This window comes from Acinonyx jubatus, chromosome C2, assembly GCF_027475565.1.
Source record: "Acinonyx jubatus isolate Ajub_Pintada_27869175 chromosome C2, VMU_Ajub_asm_v1.0, whole genome shotgun sequence".
Classification (NCBI taxonomy): domain Eukaryota; kingdom Metazoa; phylum Chordata; class Mammalia; order Carnivora; family Felidae; genus Acinonyx; species Acinonyx jubatus.
This window is the reverse complement of record NC_069384.1, coordinates 7325809-7347438: the sequence shown is the minus strand read 5'-3', so window position 1 is coordinate 7347438 and position 21630 is coordinate 7325809. Positions and strand designations below refer to the sequence as shown.

Below are 21630 nucleotides of genomic sequence, written 5' to 3'. Positions count from 1 at the left end.
AACAAATGTGGACACGCAAAGACTGCACCCCCCAGCCCCCGCCAATTCCTTCCTTATTTCCTTTTTTACCACCTCCAAGGTATTCTTAACAGCAGTCACCCTGGTGATTGACCATCAAATTATCCCAGAGCTTGGATAGTTTAGGGAGTTTGAGAATGCATGTTTGGGAACCCCAGAGAGGGAAAACAACCACCTTGCTCAGATCACATCTTCCACGCACCATCCAATGTCTGTCCCTTTAAGTCCACTCTTCACACCTATCTTAGTCAGCTCAGGCTACTGTAGCAGAATACCATAGCCTGTGTGGCTTAAACAACAAATATTATTTCTTACTGTTCTGGAGGCTAGAAGTCCAAGAGGAAGGCATCAGCAGATCCAGTGTCTGGTGAGGGCTTGCTTCCTGGTCTATAACCTCAAATGGCAGAGAAGGACCTCATGACCTAATCACTGCCCAAAAGTTTCCACCTCCCAATGCTATCACACTGGAGTCCTAGGTTTCAACATATGAATTTGAGGGGGACACACACATTCAGCTCATAGCAGCACCCAATGCTCTCAAGGGAGAACATTTAATCTGCTGTTTAGATACAGATGTACCAAAGCCATTGGTAAACTTTCTAGAGGGCCATCACCAACCCCCTGGGGTGTTTGGATCTTTGGTGGTCTTAAGGCTAGACCCAAAGATGAGTCATGGGAATTGGGTGGCCCTTCAAAGGGAATATCCAATTTCTCTACTGGGAGACTATATATTACTTGGCCCTCATTTTCAGTAGACAAATCCATTTCAAATACAGAATAGATCCCAAATGGAAAAGAGGACATCTCTGACGGTTCATTTTTAGTTCTGCCTCCAAAAGAGTAATTCTCTTAGGTAGCAGGCAGAATTCTAAGATGGCCCACAATGACCCACATCCTTGAATTTGAGTGTGGGTAAAACCTGTGGATAGGAGGGGATATCAAATTGGTGATTGTGTGACAATACATGGCCAAAAGGATCTTTGCGGATGTAATTATGGTCCCTAAACAGCTGAGTTAATGAAAAGGCTATACCTTTGGGTGGGCTTTGTCTATGCAGGTGAGTTCTTAGTGTTATAAGGTCTGAGACAGAAGTCAAAGAAAGACATGCTCTTGCTGGCCTGCAAAAAGCAATCATGCATGTTTGAGTTGTCTGTCCTGTTGAGGGGGGTCCATGTAGTGAGCACCCGAGGGTGGCCTGTGGGGGCTGTGAACAACCCTACACCAACAACCAGCAAGAAGATGGGGACCTCAGTCCCCACAGAACTAAGTTCCGTGAACAACCAGTGGATTTGGAAGAGGACCCCAAGCCTCATATGAGAACACAGCACTTGAGACTCTGAACAGAGGACCCACCTGCTCTGCACCTGAGCACCTAACCACGACCATGTGGAATGATGACTCTTGTAAGTCCCTGAGTCTATGGTAATTTGTGCTAGAGCCATAGAAAGCAAATACTCTTTCATTTGATTTGCTGCTAACTTATGTGTCATAGGTCCTTATTTTCTGTATTCTTGTGTTCTGGCATATGGGACCTTGTTGATTGGGAAGAGACTGCCCCTCCCAGGGCTAGGTAATTCTTATAGATAACAAAGCATTTGCCTGGGAGTGTGCCTTTCATATGCAAACTAACCAATTCAGAGCACAGACCATGCCCCAAACACCTGCTGTCTGTCTCCTACATTTGAGGAGGCAATATTCTTCCTTAATCATCCCAGGGCCAGATACCAGACAACTGGAGATAGTCCCTCTACCACAGAGCCCAGTGAAGTTATCCAAACCAGCCTACCTTGCCTCACCTATTTTTTTCCCCATAAAAGCCACAATAAAGTCTTCTGTCCATGTTTTCCCCTCATTCTCTCTGCCTCCTGACAGATTCTGATGCTTCCTCACGTGGCCCCACACGGCACGGCATGCCCTCACTTCTTAGGGACTGAAAATAACACCTATCTTTGCAAAAGTCCCCTCCTGATGTGTTGGCCCCAGAATAACGATACAACCCGCCTTTGAAAACAAACTGGTGAAAATTTCATGTCTACACAAAAACCTGCACAGAAATGTTCGTAGCAGTCTTATTCCTAATTGCCCCAAATCGGAAGCAACTGAGATGTCCTTCCATAGGTGAGGTGAATGGGATATTGCTCAACAAATAAATGAGAGAAGACATGGAGGAACCTTGCATGCACATCGCTGAGTGAAGAAAACCAATCTAGAACGGCTACATAACGTATGATTCCAACTATATGACATTATGGAAAAGACACAACTATGGAAACCAGGGAAAGATTGGTGGTTGCTGGAGGCTGAGGATACATAGGAGGCAAGCAGAGGATTTTTAAGGCAGTGAAACTCTTGTGCACGATACTATAATGATGGATACATGGCATCATACATTTTTCCAAAACCCATGTAATGGGTACAACTCTCAGTACAACACTGAGAGTGTATTCTAAGACAAGCTGTGAACTTTGGGTGATAATGACGTCTTGTAGAGTCATCAACCGTAGCAAGTGTATCATTCTGGTGGGGGAGGTTGATCACGGGAAAGATTATGCACGTGTGGTGGCAGGGGGTCCACGGGAAGTCTCGGCACCTTCCTGTCCATCTATCCGGGCACCTTAAATTACTGTAAAAATAGTAACAACAACAATAAACCGGTGAGGTCATTTTTGGTTGTATTTTCTTTTATATATGCATTGCTCTGAAGCCCCCAAACTTTAGAAGTATAAATGCTAAATGCAGATGATAAATCTTGACCCAGATTGGATTTTGAAAAAAAAATTTTAGGGAATTAAAACATCCTTCACAGAGGAGAACCAGCACACCTTGGCTTTTTTCCCTTCCTACAGATGTTCGGTATAAGCCGAAAGGAAAATAGAAGGACGGGAAAGATTTTTCCAGACAAAACAGAACAACAGGCAGAATTCCATGTAAAATGCCTGGTTGTTGCAGGCAGCCAAAATCCGCTTGTGAAAAAAATCCACAGACCTAACAAAAATCAGTGATGCTTCATACAGTGTTTGTCAAAGCCCTTGTGATGACTGTGTCCCCGAATGGCCATGCCGAGTGCATTTGATTACCTAGTTTCATACCTTATGCTTTCAGACCAACCTTCCTCAAGTCCTCACTCCAGGAGCATACCAACGGTCTGTTGCTTTGTTTTTCTCAAAGAGAAGCGAACTATTCCTCCTCTAGCTAATGATTTAGGCATTTCCTCTCGAGAAACAAATATGTAAGCAAGTGACCGAGCGCTGCACTATTTTTTTGTTTGTAATATAAAAGACTTACCAAGAAGGTGAAGGTCGGTATTTGCAGGTAAATTCTTTTATTGCTAACTTGCCGTTCCTTTACAAGTTCTATTCCTTTTATTAATAGCTCCAGCCGTGTTGGCATCTTCTGCTTTATCTACGCATGATATTTTCCCCAAGAGGCAGTCAAGCACTTGAATATATGTAAGGTAAAGAGGGGTTAAAAGTTTCACAAATATTCATATCACAGAACCAAGCATCTGTTAGCTTCTACAGATACAAGTAAACACATGTACCCATGCAGACACAACTATATCCGGGTGTTTAACCCCTTTCTGGGTACACTTCATTTGTGAAGCGAGTGTGTGTGTGTGTGTGTGTGTGTGTGTGTGTGTATGAGTGTGATATCCTCAAATCAATGAAATGGGCAGTAGTTTTGTATTATGGCAAAACAACACTTTAGAATTACACATGCCCATGATGGATGTCAACGCTCCAGGATAATGGTTTCAAATTTTAACTTAGGAGATTTTAATATATCTGAGCATCCATTTTTCTTTGCAGAGGGAATAATAATTTGTATCTCATAAGGTTTCTAAAGGGATTACACGTGGCTTTCCCTGTCTGAAATTCTTTTTCCCTCCTGCTCGTCCTGCAAGGTTCCTTCCTGTCTTTCAAATGTCACCGTTTTATACAGCTTGGCCTTCCCTAATTAGCATATAGTAGCCAAGAATGTTAAATTTTTTGATTTCAAATAGTAACTACTAATACTTTTATTCCCTTCTCGTGACATAATCTGGTAAGGACTTCTGTGTTGTCATTCAATTAGAGTTTGTAGATTATTGGCAGGAATTCATTCAAATAATGTTATGTTTCATGTTTTAGAAAGTAACCATTTGTGATTTCATTAATCAATAAACCAGGAAATATAAATCAATACTTATATTTATTAAGGTAATATGATGAAATAAAATGACCAGCCTTAAACTTTAGCGCAAAGACCGTGTGGCCCCTTAATTAAAAATTATAATCTCTTTGACAGACGGCTGAATCAAACAAACCATTAGAAAACTATCTTTAAGTTGTTTTGAATCCATCCCTGGATTTTTGTAGAGGCAAAGAGGTTGCCTGAAATTTTAAGTAAGGGCGATTTTTCTGATCTCAAACAACTATGAAATAATAGAGCAAAGTGCCTTCGGAAAATGAAAATGTGGGCAATAATTTTATTTCCATTGTCTCGAGGGGGTATAGTGTTCTTTCTCCCTCTGCAGCATAACTTAATTAAAAAAAATCCTTTTGATGAAATTCCTCAAGTTACCTTAAGGAGGATTTTCTGTGAAATAGATTACAATTTGCAAAGTGAGGACAAGAATCACACTTTCAGCCAGGAATTGCCTTTGAATTGGCTAATCCAATGACAGGAATGTTGACGAGGAAATAGAACACCATTTTTGGCATTGCGATGGGACTATTTCTTATTCTTAGAACCTCTTAAGTGTTCACTCTCCGACTGACAGCTCCATGTATAATCCCTAATGGTGAGACAGAGAGTTGTGGCCTTTGACAGTGGGGCAGCAGTGACCCCTGCCTTCCCCCGAGGGCTGTCACGAAGAGATCGATGGGGATTGGATTTTGCACTGACCCGGATAAAAGGACACCGTATCACAACAGCAGCCCCCTGGAGAGGGAGGAGACGCCGCGTTTACTGCTGCAGGTGCCCGCAAATGATCTTTCCTCGGTGTGGTCTCGGTGTTCCTTTCTCCAAAGTTACACCAAGTAGCTGGGCATATCTGAGCACGTACATTAACTACCTGCTTCCACTGTGGCATAATAAACAATCAGCCTCATCATGTGGGCATCGGTGCCTTTGACTCCTCGAAGGAAGGTGATGTAATAAAGAGAACAACAATGCTGTTCGATGAGGGCTTGCTGTGCTCTCTGCTGGTCACTCCACGTTCGTCAAGAAAATGAGGCTTGGAGAAGTTGGGTAACCTGGCTGGGAGCATGCTGGAATCGAGGGTGCCTGCCTGCGTGTGTGTGTGGTGGGGGGGGGGGAAGTGTGGTTTGTGTGGTGTGGGCCACGTGACCCAGCAGGAAAGCCTTTATCCTCAGAGACCTTGGGAGCTACACAGTGCTTTTCCATCCCCCCGGCTTTCCTCCCAGTGCTGTCCCCCACCCAACCTCCAGCCTCTTATCTGAGATTTCTGGAAAGTAGAAGGTGACCAATTCAATAAACAATAGCATAAAACAACTTGCAGCTGGAGACTCTCCCACAGTTGGAGCTTTCTCCCGGGTGACCCTTTGATCTGTCCCGCTGGCCGCCTTCCTTCCCCCTCACTGGTTCTTTGGACCCGGCGGGCACACCTGCCCACTACCCAGCCAGCTCCCAAACTGAGGTTCCCCTGCCGACTGACCAACATTTAAGAAGAGTTGCGCTTAATTGACAGAGGGGTGCTAAGTTTAAGGCTGCAGTGAGCAGTAATGCACAAGAAGTTTGCTGTCTGATAAGGAAGTTGGCCAGCTAGAAAGGACCTGTTGAGGGCTAGAGGACCTGTTGAGGGCTCTCTTGTCCTTCATGTGCCATAGGGACATGAGGGCGGCATTGGAGTCTTGTAGGGTCCCAAGAAGGTCTTTCTGAAAACAGGAAACGTATGGGGGAAAGCCTGAAATTCCATGAGGTGTGACAGGCGTTGAGCTGCAGCATCAACAGGGGCAGGTCACCAGTGGCCTGGAGGACCTACCGTGGAGCTCGGAGTTTGGACGGGAAGGAAAAGGGAGCTCCTGGCAGACTTGTCACATTTCTCTCGCTCAGAATGGTGGCTCCATAATGATCTCCGGTGGTAGAAACGGAGAGCGGAAACTTCTGAGAGCAGAAGCCACTGGGATCACGCTTCACACAAACTTCTGGAAGGTTGCTCAAGTGGAAGCATCACAAGGGGTTAGAAACTGGAGAGGACCTGGGAGCGTGGCCACCAGCCAGGAGGCGACTGCAATAGATTACGTGGCTAATGATTTAGGCCTGGTCTCAGCCACAGGAGTAAGGGAGTCGGGACAGATCGGAGGGCTGTGTCTGCACAAGGCAGAGCTGGATGGAGGCCTGAATGGAGGAGCAAAAGAAAGCTTACAGAACGGATGATGGCCCCTGGTGAGACTGACCAGGCTGCCCCTCTGGCAGGAAGAGCAGAAGAAGGGTGAAAACGACACGTGTCAGGGTTATTTGCCTGTGTCCTCTGGAGGCAGGGAGTGTGACTTAGGAAGGTTCAAGCTTTATCATCCAAGACTGGGATCCTGCCGATTTTACAGAGCCTCTGGGGGGCTGGGAACGCTTCAAGGAGGAGCCCCCTCCCCACCCCACCCCCAAGCTAAGTACTCAGTGAAGGTCTGTCATCCGGCTCATGAGCAAGGTCCCCACCCGTGGGTCATGCCACGGTTATGCTCCACTGACCAACCACATCAGCGTACTCAGGGCTTGATTATTTCATCTCATTTAATCCTCTCCAAACTCTGGGAAAATGTGCCTACCCCATTTTACCGATAAGGATAAAGTCTACAAGAGAAGCAAAGCCATTTTATGTAGCCAGCTCTTAGTTTAGGCTGCTATAACAAATGACCATAGAGTGAGTGGTGTAAACAACAAATATTTATTTGTCGTCATTCTGGAGGCTGAAAGTCTGAGACTAGGATGCTAACATAGTCGGATTCTGGGGGAGAACTCTCTTCCTGATTTATACGTGGGGCCTCCTTGCTGTGCCGTCACGTGGTAGAGAGGCAGAAGAAGCGAGATCTGTGTTGTGTCTTTTTATAAGAGCACTAATTCCATTCACAAGGGCTCCACTCTCCTGACCCAATTGTCTCCCAAAGGTCCCATCTCCAAATGCCACCACAGTGAGGATCAGGGTTGGTGCAGATCCCGGGTGCATAAGCTGAGACCAGATATGGTGCATGGATGGTCTTGGATGAATCAGTTGACCTGTTTGAGGGCATTTTGACTAAGTACCTGTAAGCAGAATTCTGTAGATAATGTCTTATGACTTCACAAAATTAGACGGCTTTTCATTTACATATTAGGAGAAATTTTTTTCTTGCATAATGATGCATGATCAATGGAACAGCTGGATGTCTACATGCAAGAGAGTAAAGGTGGAACTTTTCCTGGTACTAAACACCAAAATTAGCTCAAAATGCATTCAAGACCTAAATGTAAGTTAAAATTGTAAAACTCTTAGAAAGAAATAAGCCAGTTTTGTAACTTTGAGTCAGGTAATAGTTTTTGAGATACAATACGAAAACACACACACACACACACACACACAGAGACAACAGAAAAAAGAACAAAACAGATAAATTGGACTTCATCAAAATTAAAAATTTGTGTGCTTCAAAGGGCAAAAGCAAGAAAGTGACAGATAACCCATAGAATGGAAGGAAATACTTGCAGATCATATATCTGATAAGAGACTTGCATCCAGAATATACAAAGAACACTTCTAAGTCAACAGTAGAGCAACACATAATTCAATTAAAAGTGGACAAAAGATTTGAATAGGCATTTATGCAAAATAAAAAAAATACACAAATTGGAATAAACACCTGAAAACACACTAAGCCTCATTAGTCTTTCAGGAGATGCAAATCAAACCCACCATAAAGTAGTACTTCACATGAAATAGAAGACAATGACAAGTGTTGACAAGGATATGGTGAAATAGTTAAAAAAAAACCCAAATATTTTAAAGTTAAACAACATACCTCTAGAGAACCATGGGTCAGAGAAGAAATGACAAGGGAACTAAGAATATTTAGAACTAAGTAAAAAAATAAAACACACATATTAAAAATTTCAGGATACAGTTTTTAAAAATCTGAACTACTACCTTAAGATGTTAGAAATGAAAAAAAAAAAAGAAACTAAACTCCACCCCCCCCCCCATGGAATAGTAAACATAAAAGAATCAATCAATGAAATAAAAAACTTGGAAAAAAGAAAAAGAATCCCACACCTGGTTGTTTCAGAGAAAAAAAAAAATCCATGAAATTGATAAACCTCTAATTAAACCCATCCAGAAAAAAGAGAAAACATATACCACACCAATAATGAAATAGAAGCATCACTACAGATCCCACAGCCATTAAAAGGATGAGAAACAGGGGGGTCTGGGGGCCTCAGTCGGTTAAGTGTCAACTTCAGTTCAGGTCATGATCTCATGGCTTGTGAGTTCTAGCCCCACATAAGGCTCTGTGCTGACAGCCTGCTTTAGATTCTGTGTCTCCCTCTCTCTCTCTGCCCCTCCCTGATTCATGTCTCTCTCCATCTCTCAAAAACGAATAAGTAGTAAAAAAAAGGATAAGAAGGAAACATTATGAGCAATTTTACTCCAGTTGCTTCAATAACTTAAATTATTTGACATAATGTCACTTTGGTTGTATTAAAGAATGTATTTATTGTTTTTTTTAATTTAGTTACCCAACATGCAGTGTTATCTTGATTTCAAGAGTAGAAGTGACTGATATATCACTTACACACAACACCCAGTGCTCATCAAAACAAGTGTCCTCCTTAATACCCATCACTCATCTAGATCATCTCTACCCCCCCCACCTCCCTCCATCAGCCCATAGTTTGTTTGCTATCATTAAGAGTCTCTTGTGGTTTGTTTCCCTCTCTTCTCTTCCCCCACCTTCTCATATATTCATTTGTTTTGTTTCTTAAATCCCATGTATGAGTGAAATCATATAGTATTTGTCTTTCTCTGATTGACTTATTTCATTTAGGATAATACATTCTAGCTCCATCCAAGTCATTGAAAATGGCAAGATTTCATTCATTTTTTGATGGCTGAGTAGTATTCCATTGTATATACATATTACATCTTCTTTATCCATTCACTAGTTTATGGACATTTGGGCTCTCTCCATAGGTACTGTTGATAATGTTGATGTTGCTGCAAACCCTGGGGTGCATGTACCTCTTCCAATCTGTATTTTTGTATCTTCTGGGTAAATACCTAATAGTGCAGTTGCTGGATCATAAGGTAGTTCTATTTTTAGTTTTTTTAGGAACTTTCATACTGTTCTCCAGAGTGGTTGCACCAGTTTACATTCCCACCAACAGTGCAAAAGAGATCCCCTTTCTCCACATCCTCACTGACACCTGTTTTTTCTTGTGTTGTTAATTGTAGCCATTCTGACAGGTGTGAGGTGGTATCTCCTCATGGTTTTGATTTGTATTTCCCTGATGATAAGTGGTGTCGAGCATCTTTTCATGTATTTATTAGCCATCTGGATGTCTTCTTCAGAAAAGTGTTTACAAAAATACAGCATCATTCTTGACAAAAACCCTCAACAAAGTAGGGGTATGTGGGACATACCTCAACATCATAAAGTCCATATAGGAAAGACTCATAGGTAATATTATCCCCAATGAGGAAAAACTGAGAGCTTTCCCCCTATGATCAGTAACAAGACAAAGATGTCCACTGTTACCATTACTATTTAACATAGCACTGGAAGTCAGCCTCAGCAATCAGACAACAAAAAGAAATAAAAGGTATCCAAATCAGCAAGGAAGGAAGAAGTCAAACTTTCACTATTTGACACGATACTCGATGTAGAAAACCTGAAAGACTCCACCAAAAAATTGCTAGAACTCATACACAAATTCAGCAAAGTCACGGGATATAAAATCAATGTGCAGAAATCTGTTGCATTTCTATACACCAGTAACAAAGGAGCAGAAAAAGAAATCAAGGAATATATCCCATTTACAACTGCACACAAACAATACGATACCTAGGAATAAAGCTAACTAAAGAAGTGAAAGATCTCTACTCTGGAAACTATAGAATATTCATGAAAGAAATTGGAGAAGACACAAAGAAATGAGAAAGCATTCCATGCTCATGGATAGGAAGAACAAACATTGTTGAAATGTCTATACTACCCAAAGCAGTCTACACATTTAACGCAATCCCTATCAAAATACGACCAGAAATTTTCGCAGAACTAGAACAAACAATCCTAAAATTTGTACGGCACTACCAAAGACCCCGAATAGCCAAAGCAATCCTGAAAATTAAAAACATACTGGAGGCACCATGTTTCTGGATTTCAAACTATATTACAAAGCTGTAGTCATCGAGACAGTATGGTACTAGCACAAAGATAGACACATAGATCAACGAAACAGAATAGGAAACCCAGAAATGGACCCACAACAATGTGGTCAACCAATCTTTGGCAAAGCAGGAAAGAATAGCCAATGGAAAAAAGACAGTCTCTTCAACAAATGGTGCTGGGAACACTGGATGGCAATGTGCAGAAGAATAAAACTGGACCACTTATTTACAGCATACACAAAAATAAATTCAAAATGGATGAGACCCCAAAATGTGAGACAGAAAACCATCAAAATCCTAGAGGACAGCACAGGGAGCAACCTCTTTGAACCTAGGCTGTAGCAACTTCTTATTAGACATGTCTCCAGAGGCAAGAGAAACAAAAGCAAAAATGAACTGTTGGGACCTCATCAAGATAAAAAGCTTCTGCACCGCAAAGGAGACAATCAGCAAAACTAAAAGGCAGCCTAGGAATGGGAAAAGATATTTGTAAACAACATGTCTCATAAAGGGTTATTATCCAAAATCTATGAAGAACTTATCAAACTCAACACCCAAAAAACAAATAACCCAGTTAAAAAATGGGCAGAAAACATGCAAAATGTACTTGTTCTTAGGAGATACATGCAGAAATATTTAAGGTGCGACTCATTTTCAAATGGCTCGCCAAATTTGGACAATTGGTGAATCTAAGGGCAGGGAATATAAATATTCATTGTGTTCTTCCTTTACTTTTTCCTGTATATTTGAACATTTTCATAATACGAAGTTGGGAAACAGAAACAAGGCACAAAATCTTGTCAGTGGAGAGGCTCTCACTCCAGGTTCGTCATTTGAGACAGGCTGATGATAGGAAGGACCGTGTCGTGACCTTTCACCCAGGGAGCAGTGTCACAACCCTCCCTCTGGGTCAGGATGAGGCTTCTCCGTGGTGCTGGAGCCTCCTGCAAGATGGACACAGACAGGAAGGACCTAGGTTACTGGAGGCCAGGCTTGCCCTTCCATCAGTAGCAAGGGCCAACAAAAATAGTGAGTAGCTTTCTGTAGATGTGTAGCCACTAACAACAACCTGTAAATGGCCGGGCAGTCAGCATGGGCCTTGCTCTGTAAACAAAGGTCTGACCTACTTAATTCTTCCCAGAGGTCGGAAAAAGAGGCCTTGACTCCTACAGACATGAAACCGTGGCCTAATTGGATACTAATTACTCATAAGAGCTTTGTTTACCCAAACTTCCCATAACCCAAGTTTGGTAGTTGAAAGGAGGGCATGTCTGAAGAAGCAGAATCAGTGCTAGGAAAATGGCACAGATCTATCCAGTCCTGAAAGTCCTTTTCCAGAAATGATGTCGCTACTTGCGCAAGAAAAAAACAATACTCGGTTGATAAACCCCACATTCAGGGGCTGGGAACAGCTTTCTTATGTTCCTAAGGGGCTGTCTATTTGGAATCGGGTAACATTGAAAGTAAGAGTCGTTGGCCATCTAAGGCCAGGTTGGATGAGACCAGAAGTTCCCATATTTTGGAATATCTCTTTGTGATGAGAGCATCCGTGAAGGACCCAGACTGTGGTGAGTTCCCAACGTTAGGAACCTACAAGACGAGGCCTGATACCACAAGTCTCCTCTTGGCCTCAGGTTCTGCCTGCCGCTGCACATCCAGCCACCCTCTTCGTCTTGAGGAGACGCTTGAGAGGGAGCGATGGGTGGGATGAAACCCAAAATATCTCTGCAGATGAATCCAGCTATTCATTTCCTGATGACCTGCGTGTTCAACAAATGGGGCACCTCAGTGGTTCTATGCTCTCACTGCTGCAGGTGCAGTGGAGAGAAAGACAAAATACACTGCAGCTTTTATGCAGCTCACATTATGGTGCATATGGTAAAGTCAAAGTTATTTAAATAAAGAGAAGATGTGAGGAAGACTTTGGAAAATCTGGGCTCTCATGCCAGCTTTGAAGCTGGCTGGTTGGGGCCTGAGTGAGGAGTCCCCTGACCACTCCCAGACCTCAAGGTCTCGTCCAGATTTCCAGGAGCAGCCCTTCCAGCCCCATCTTTGAATGAGGGCCATTTTCCCTTCCATCCCTCTGTCAGCGGATGCCCAGCCTGTAACACGTTTGGTTAACGATGGAAAGGGGTCCCTCCCAGCTTCCCCACTCTGACCACCTTTGGCCTGAAGGACTGGAAACTTTCCTCCAAATGGAGAAAAGTCCCAGTGGCATGTACATTCATTATCCACACAAGGTTACTGTTCCTTTTGGGAAATGTGTGCATATTGAGTCAGGGCCGTTTTTAAGGCAGCCTGTCCTGGCATGACGAGTCACCGCAAGAGGCACAGAGGGACACAGGGCTCTGGGTTTGTGTGGGGTACTGTGTGCCACTCGGGTGATACGGCAGCAGACAGGTCTCCTGGGTACCTGTGTCAATAGGGAGGCTCCCTGCGACAACCATCATTTCATCCCTTAGGGGCCTCATGGTGGAAACATGAGTTTAGTTTGTGTATGCTGTAAGAAAGTGGCCCAGTTTCATTCTTTTGCATATTGCTGTCCAGTTTTTTTCAATACTATGTGTTGAAGATACCGTCTTTTCCCCATTGGATATTCTTTCCTGCTTTGTCGCAAATTAATCGACCGTAAAAATGTGTGTTTCTTTCCGGGCTCCCTGTTCTGTTCCATCGATCTGTGTCTATTTTTGTACCAGTACCATGTTATTTTGATTACTACACTTTCTAGTTTATCTTGAAATCTGGGATTGTGATACCTCCAGTTTTGTTTTTCTTCTTCAGGATCGCTTTGGCTAGTTGGATTTTTTTTGGTGGTTCCATACGCATTTTTAGGATTCCTTCTTCTAGTTCTGTGAAAAATGCTGTTGGTATTTTGATAGGGGTTGCCCTAAATCTGTAGATTGCTTTGGGTAATATGGACGTTTTCATATTTTTTCTCCCAATCCATGAGCGTGGAGTATCTTTCCATTTGCTGGTATCATCTTCAATTTCTTTCCACAATATTTTATTGTTTTCAGAGTATAGGTTTTTCACCTCCTTGGTTGAGTGTATTCTGAGGTATTTCATTCTTTTTTGGATTCAACTGTAAGTGGGACTCTTTCTTAATTTATCTTTTGCAGAGTTAAGTTTTAACTAGAATTCAAACTATCATACCTTTTAGGTTTTGCCATCAGAAAAAGTAAAATTTCAGAATGTAGCTGTGCATTGGTGCTAAGGTCCTCCATAGTAACCCGTTCTCTTCCCTCTACATGCCCTCCCCATACTCTCTCCATACTTTCCCCTCCCCATTCCCTCCCTGTCCCATTTCTCCAAAGTTGAGAGGACTAACGGGGGGGGGGGGGGGGGGGGAGGGCAGCCCTGACCCTTCAGCCTGATCTCTGATGGTGACACGTTTTAAGGCACCTTCTGAGGGCACCAGGGGCCCGGGCTGACGCTGCCCCATGGGCCAGTAACAATCAAGAGCCTTCTTCTTCACTCAAAGGGGAATGTGGCTGCGGTAACAGAACACAGAACTGGATCCTCTCGCTGTTCTCCAGGCCGCAGGGGTGGGGTCAGGGTCCACCCGGGCTGGTCCCTTCTGGAGGCCCCAAGGGAGATCCGTTTGGTGCCTCTGTCCTGCTTCTGGGCTGCTGCTAAGCTGGGCGTTCCTGCAGTCCCTGCCGGGGGCTCACCTGCCTTCCCCGCTGCGGGTCTGGGTCTCCTTCCTGTGCCTGCAAGGACACCGGTCACGTCGGATCGGGGGGTCTGCTCTGGCCCCTGTGACCTCATCTCAACTAACTACATCTGCAAAGACCCTATTTCCAAATAAGCTCACGTTCTGAGGTTCCAGGTGGACACGAATTTGGGGGGACACTAATCAAGCCAGCACGGGCACCAAGCACCAACAGGGTATGTCTGTCACCTCGCTCTGCATGTGGCAGCAAGACCCGCCCGTGACCACATGCTGGAGAACAGGACACCCGTCTGGAAGGTGGGGAGGCCAAGGCTGGAGAGCAGGTTGCCACGGTGATTGTGTCTGGGGTCCACCACGGCCCCCTAGCTCCCGCGGGGTCCTGTCCTACCCCCCTGGGTCTGTCGGTGCACCCTCCACACGGGGCCTGTGGGTGGCCGGCGGCCTTTCCTCCTCACCCGCGAGTCTGGGGTCCATGACGGAGCCTCGGAGCGGCCTCATGGCTCCGGGAGGCAGTAGGAGCGGCCCGTCCTTCTGGGGAGGGGTGCTGCCCGAGAGTCCCGGGGGAGGCAGCCCAGGACTTGTCACCCTGGCAACGGACGGAGGCCCCTTCAAAGCCTAACCCAGGGCAGTGATTCACACAGCTGCCCGGGGGTTGGCCTTTGGTGCAAAGACAAGAGTTCTGGGGGGTTTATGTCAGCCGGCGGCAGAGCCTTCGGGGGTCAGTACCCGCCCCCATCACGTCAGGAGGGTTCCGTGGGCTTTGGCTTTGAGAACCACACCCGGGGATCTCCTGGGCGTCCCCGGCAGGGGTGTGGCGGGAGCAGTCTGGGCCGCGTCTGGCAGCCGGGACACTCGTGCCCGTCTCAGATGCACAACTACTCGTCCCCGTGAGCTTTGTCTCCCTCGGAAAGTCAGCCCATAGAGCCCGGCATCAGCTCTGCGGGGAGATCTGTCTCCGCCTCGTCTTTATAAATCTTAACAGACGGGAGACGAGCGGCCTTTCCGTCTCACCCTTTCGGACCCACACGGGCGCCACGGCTCCACGGCTCCGCTGTATTCGGCTCCTCGCCTTCCGGTCTGGGTAGTATTTCCGGGGGTCGGAGGACCGGGGCGCCAATCCGGACCTTCTTCCCTTTTCCCTCCAGGCTCCTTGGAGGCGCCCAGCGGAGGACTCCTGGGCATGCGCGGTCGTATCCTCTCCCTCGGCCGCTCAGGGCGGGCGTGGCCTCGGATCCGGGTTTCCGAGGCCCCGGAGGAGCCGTCCGTCCGAAAGGCGGGGAGAGGCATTGCTGGGGACAGAATGGCCCGGGTCCTGCCCCTGAGGCCTCCCCCTTCCCCAGAGGCTGACCCAGGAGGGGGGGTGCCCCCCTGCACACACAGGAGCTGGGAGCCTCCAGGCCCAGGCGCTGCTCCCAGGAGGAGCCCGCCGTGGGCGGGATGGGTCAGCGGCCAAGGCCGAGCCCTCAACTTGCCGTCCCTGCCGTGGCCCCTGAAGATGTTCGGACGCAGAGGAAAACAACGCCCCCCAGGACCCCCCAGGGAGGGGGCACCTGTAATGGACAGTGGGGGGCCCAGAGGGAAGACGTCCTGCAATCTCAGCAACGGGGAAGCTTGTGACCGTCCTCGAACTTGTCAGGTGTGAGCCCGGGTGTGGCCACCTGAACTGCGAGCCGCCTCACCTTGTCTGCTCTGCTGGACTCTGACTCTGGACAGAGCAGTTCTACTTAAGACGGCATTTGCCATCAGAATTATTACAAACAATAGGATTCTTTCACATGCAAGTGGCAGAAACTCATCTCAAAGTGCTTAAGCCTCAGAGGGGACTCAGCTTAGGTCCTTTATGAGACTAAGACGGAGGCTTCAGGAACAGCTGGATCAAGGGTCCAGGTGTCAGGACTCTGGCCCTCTCTGTCTTTTGGCTTCACCGCTTTCTCTGTGATAGCTTGGTTCTCAAACAGAGGATCTCCAAAAGGGACATGATGGCCATTGACACCCCTGGATTACAGGATTCGAGGTGCTTGTGATTTCAGGAATGGAGTCCCCTAGGGGGACAAGATGGCCCCTGTAGGATAGGAGCCCCGGACAAGGTAAGGGGAACAGTGTGTGTGTGCACAGAGTATGCATCCGTTCTGCCTCCTCCTCCTGCCCTCCCAGCTTTGAGCTTCCGGGCTGCGGAAAGCTAACTACACGACTTGCCTGGCTCACCCAGTCCAGGCTGTTTGGTGCCCTGTGTTTTCGCCTGTGCCCTGTCTTCTGCCGGAAACGCCCCTCCCCCTTCACTTTTCCCCTCTCCTACCCCACACTCACCTAAAGGTCCTTGGCCCTCCATGTCCGGTCCCGGCATCGAGAGCACATGGGGGAATCGCGGGGTCTCAGCTCCCCCCACCACCTGATGAGTCACAGCCTTCTGTGACAAGGTCTTCAAGTGATTCAGACGCCCCTTGAAGCGCGGAAGCACCATCAGTGACTCCTGCTCATCCGTCAGTGTTCGGCTCAGAGGCCACCTCCTCCAGAGAGCCCTCCCGGCCTGCTCCCCGCCCCCAGCCTGCAGCAGGGGCAGTTGGAGAGCCGGGGTGGCCCGGCAACTGGCGCGCAGGCCACCTTCGCCAGCACTTTGCGTCCCCAAGCGTCTGTCTTCTGTGCCCGTGACTCTGCGGAAGGACGCGTATCGTCTGTCGTGGTTCTGCCGGGGTCGGCGCTCGGGAGTCTGAGCGCCCGCTTGGGAATCCTCCCCCTGCACTCAGGCCCCTCCTGTAGCCGTGCTTGGGGTCCCTGTTGTGGGAGCCCCTGGGAGGGGAGACCACCTGCTCGCGAGGGCTTCGGGTGCGGTGGGAGCGTGGTGGGAGCCCAGACCGATGCGCCTGCTGCGGACTCTCCTCCTCAAAAAGCTGGCTTCCTGCTGGAACGGTCCGCGCCCTCCTGAGTGTTCAGGGCTCCCCGTAGAGATTCTTCTAAGGGCTCCCCGGGGACGTGCGGACAGCCCTCGGGGTTCTCAGGAAAGATCTGAGGCCTTCTTCCTGGCTCTCCTCTGAGCACCCCCCCAGCTGCCCAGACACAGCCCCAGTCTGTCCTCACCCATCACCATGATGAGCACCCAGTGCTCCATGTGGACCCCGTGAGCCCCCTCCCCCTCCCCCATGTCCCCTGTCCTCACAGCCTGGGAGATCTGTGTAGGACACACATCACACACGTCCCCAGCGGCCACCCTCTCCCTCCAGGCCTACCCCTGCCCCTGGCATCTCCCCCTGCACCACAGAGACGTCTGTGCAGTTGCCCTGCCCCCCCATCCCCTTCCCTGTCACCTTTGCCCCAGTTCCCCTGCCCCAGAAGCACAGCCCTCAAGCCTTTATACTCTTGTTCTCTCTGCCTGGAACGTTCTGCCCCCTCCCCTCCCAGGCTACCTCCTGTTAGCTTTACTCTCAGCCTGAATGTCACCTCCGGGTGTGATCTCTGACCCTGGTTAGCCATCACCCTATTGGAACCGTCTACAGAGCAGAGATTACCATCCTTTGTCCCTTTGGTCTTTGTCACCTGGCCTTGCCCCTCCTACAGCGTAAGCTCCGGGGTCCACGGGCTCACTGGGGTGTCCTTTCCATCACTGCCTCCCATGCACTGGAACACACATCATAGAAGCTGCACAGACATTTACTAAATAAACAGATGTGAATGAAGGAAGTAACACGCACACACTTTGCATCCAATAGAGTCAAGGGTGCTGGTCCTTCTCCGAATTGCGTCTGGACCCCGTCTGCCTGCTCTGTGCCCGAGGCTGACCCCTCTGCCTGCGTTCCCAGTCCCCCGGGGGGCCGTCCCTCTCCAGCAGTCCGGGGGGGACCGGAGGACAGAGGGGGCATTTCCCTGTTCCCTGGACAGCCCCCACTGGGCTCAGCTGAGGCCACATCCCTCTCCTCCCTCCGGACGAGGTGGGGCCAGGTTCCCCCGGTGCTGGTGGCTGGGAGCCCGCCTCCTAGGTCCCGCCCTCATCCGTGCTGGAGCTGGGGACTAGCTCCCGCCTCGTCGTCCTCCGCACCCTGGGGGAGAAGTGCTCCTGGCTGGGACCCTGGCTGATACACGGGCACCTGCTTTCTGGGGATGAGGTCAAGGGGTCTTTCCTCTGTCTACACATCGCGCACACACGTTGTTGCTTTCCAGTTACTTATTCATCTAAAAACAACTTTTAAAATTTTCAATTCTGTTGTTACGTTTTCAGGTACTCAACAAAGAACTACAAGAGCCTAGATTCTACACATGTGCACGTGCGTGTGCCTGTGTGCGTGCGTGTGTGCGTGCGTGTGTGCGCGCACGGGTGCATGGGAGTGTGTGTTTGCCATCGAGAGAAAACTTTTTTTGACTGCATAAAATTTATAAGTGTTCAACAACAGCATCTTAAAACCACAAAGATTAAGAAAAAAATGACAGAACAAGAAAGAAATGGTTGCAAATTCTTGAGTTTTCCCATCTATAAATTTAGGACTAAACTAATCCTATGAATTTAGGACGAAAATATAAATGTAGCGCTAAAATATAAACGGGGGACTATGCTAATAACAACTTTGTGCAAGTTTGAGTGGGATGTGGTTTACGTTTTTTTCTCATTGTTTTTAAAACCAACCGAATGTTATTCATGTAAATATTAGGTGACTTCTGCAGATTTGCGACCCTAGTCCTAGGGCGCAGAAGTGGTCTTGTTTTGGACATTTTTATGTCCGGCCTTATTCTATGTCAACCTTAGAGAATGTCTGAAGGACGAGTGGTGTCAGTTTAAATCAAAACGCAATACTTCCATGTTTCTAAAGCGTCTGAGGGGGAAATCATGTATTCGTGAGAGCATTCACGCAGCTATATTAATATGATGCCGCGGTAAAGCTATGCTGCTCCCCTAGGAAGACAAGTATAGCACGAGTGTAACGACAGCAGCATAAGGAAAGCGAGGACGATCAGAAATTTGTCGCAGAAATGCGTGCAGGTGTGCGTGGGGGTGTGGGTGTTCTGGGCCCCGCTGCCCTGAGCTGAGTCAATCCCACAGGCGACCCCGGATCCCTGAGCCCTCACAGTGGGGACCCTGGTGACCCAGGGGACCCCCCAACCTTCCCGGCCTCTCTGGGCTGCGGGGGGAGCAGCGGGAGCGAAAGGGCCCCTCGGGAAAGGCTGGCAGCTGGACTCCCGGCGGGCCAGCAGCTGCCTGATGTGGTCGTTTTCTGCCCTTAGCGCCTTGAGCTTCCTCTTGGTGGACACGGCTGCCGCCCAGCTCTTCTGGGCTCTGTCCCAGTGGGCGAGGACCTCCTGGTGACAGTAGCGGGAGTTTCTCTCCAGCTCTGGGCCCACGTCCTGGGCCATCTTCTCGTACAGGTTGCAGATCTCACATATGGAGCTGGTATTTCTGCACACTGGGAGGTTTCTTCTTGATCTCTAAGCAGACGGAAACATAATAACTAGAAAGTACCAGTCCACACCTTCCTAATCAAATGATACAAGTTAATAGAAATAATATCGGCACAGGCCAAGGTCACTAGCCTCCTGATGTGATGCACTGAAGAGAACACAGCATTTCCCCTGTGGTTACCCGGCCGGAAGTGCGTAACTGGAATCGGATTACGAAGAAATTCCAGACAGACCCGAGATAGGGGGCATTCGACGGAAGGAACTGGCCCGTATGCTTCAAACCTCTAAAGGTCGTTAAAACCAAGAAAGCCTGAGAAATTGTGTCATAGTCAAGGAAAACTCACCGGACAGGACCACTCAGTGCAGGACATGGTCCTGGATTCGATCCTGGGCCACAGGAAAGAAACAGTTAGAGGCAATAGCATTTGAGAAGATGAAGACAATGTGAATGCGAACAGTGGATTAGACAAGCACTGTGTCCGTTAGATGCCAGTATCGGTCATCGCACCATCGTGGGGGTGTACTAGGAGGTCTCGGGGAACAGGGGTTACGTGGCTTCAACTTTGTCAAAAGAAAGAGTTAGTCTCGTCTCTTCTTGATTCTAGATTTTACCTTCACATAGAGCTCTTTCTCCCCACCTACCTCTCAGAGGCTGCCTCCACCCAGGGAGACCCCACTCCCGCATTGCTGTTTCAGCTTCTTTGTTCTCTAGTCCACAGATACGCCCGTCCCGCCCCTGGCTCCCATGGCCTTAGTGTACCGAACATAGCGCCCGTCGTATGTACAGCTTCTACGCAGGATCCTGAAAAAAGAAAAGTTTGTGCTGCCTTGTTTATGGGAGCTACAGGATGGCCATGCTGGGTATGTTGGGCAGCCGGCTCCCAGGCTCCCTGTTGCTCACGGAGGACTGTCGCCTGTCGAGTTATTCGGAATCACTGAATTTTTCTGTTCAACCTCATTCTAGTTATTTTGGCTCTAAGATAAGGAAAAGTTAATTACTTGCGTATTTGATCAACTGAAAAAACCAAAACCTCCAGACTGTATATTTTGAGTCCTGATCCATTAGGACAACTTGCCCAGAGGAACCAAGTGAATGGTTTTCACTTTCAAGTCACATAGAAGAAATTCTGGCTGCCTTTCTCGCTGCACCTATGCAAGGGCCAGAGTTTGTGAGAACAGCAGTGATGAAAATAGTAACTCGGGTGCTTGGTAAGCAGCGAATCTCTTCCAGGTTTGGTCTCGGGAGAGCTTTGCTCTGCGAGACATGGATGGGCAGCTTCCTGTACAGGTGAGGAAACACCCTGTTGTTTTTCTTCTTGCTCTGGTCCTGTATGCACTTGGTTGGGGCACAGGTACGAATAATTTGTTCATACCTTTGTTTAAAGCTCTTAACTGCCAGGGTCGCCTGGGTGGCTCAGGCTTCAGCTCAGGTCATGATCTCAGGGTTCGTGGGTTCGAGCCCCGCATCGGGCCCTGTGCTGACACCTCGGAGCCTGGAGCCTGCTTTGATTCTGTGTCTCCCTCTCTCTCTGCCCCTCCCCTGCTTATGCTCTCTCTTTCAAAAATAAATAAAAATATTGAGAAGTTAAAAAAAAAAAAAGCTCTTAACTTTCAAAGGACAAAGAAGAATCTTCAGAATTTAATCTTTACGTAAAAGAAAACCAACTATCTTGCCCAGTTAGCTCCTCTCTTGCCTTGGTCCTTGACTGTTTCCTTTTATTTCTATTTATAAAGCAAATTAACAACAACAACAACAAGGTAGCAGGATATGTGGAGAATAGCCAGGCTCCAGAACAGCCCTAGGTTGAATCCCCTCTGTCACCTACAAACCTTACTTCAGGTTCTTCCTTTAGTCTCTCGAGCCTCAGTTTACTCACCTGTAATGTCAACTTCAAAGTCAGGTTGAGAAGACCGAAGAAATAATGTGCATCGTGCAGCAGGCTTGCAGCGTCTCGTGGAGAAAGATGTACCTGGAGGTGGCAGGCTTCCTCTCCACTCTTGGGAGACTCTGCTCTTGAAACAGGGTTGGCCCCAGGCTGCAATGACAGGGCCGACGTCGCTGCGAACTTCAGGCCAGTGAGCAGGCGCTGTGCTCAGCCATCCTGGGGGGAGGTGGGGGCGCAACCCTATGAATCACCTGGGAAGAGAAGGGGTGGGCTGTGATCTAAGCGGTCAAGTCTGCCCAGAAACCCCCCTT

The 21630-nt window shown here is 47.8% G+C and overlaps 1 long non-coding RNA gene across 1 annotated transcript; it reads right to left on the bottom strand.

The window, feature by feature from the left end:
• Window positions 1–2189: 2189 nt before the first annotated feature.
• On the bottom strand, window positions 2190–5303 carry LOC128315034 (uncharacterized). Its single transcript, XR_008297409.1, has 3 exons — window positions 4906–5303; window positions 3304–3456; window positions 2190–2641 (listed from the first exon to the last, which is right to left on the bottom strand). It is a non-coding gene; the product is annotated as an uncharacterized LOC128315034 (long non-coding RNA).
• Window positions 5304–21630: the final 16327 nt, after the last annotated feature.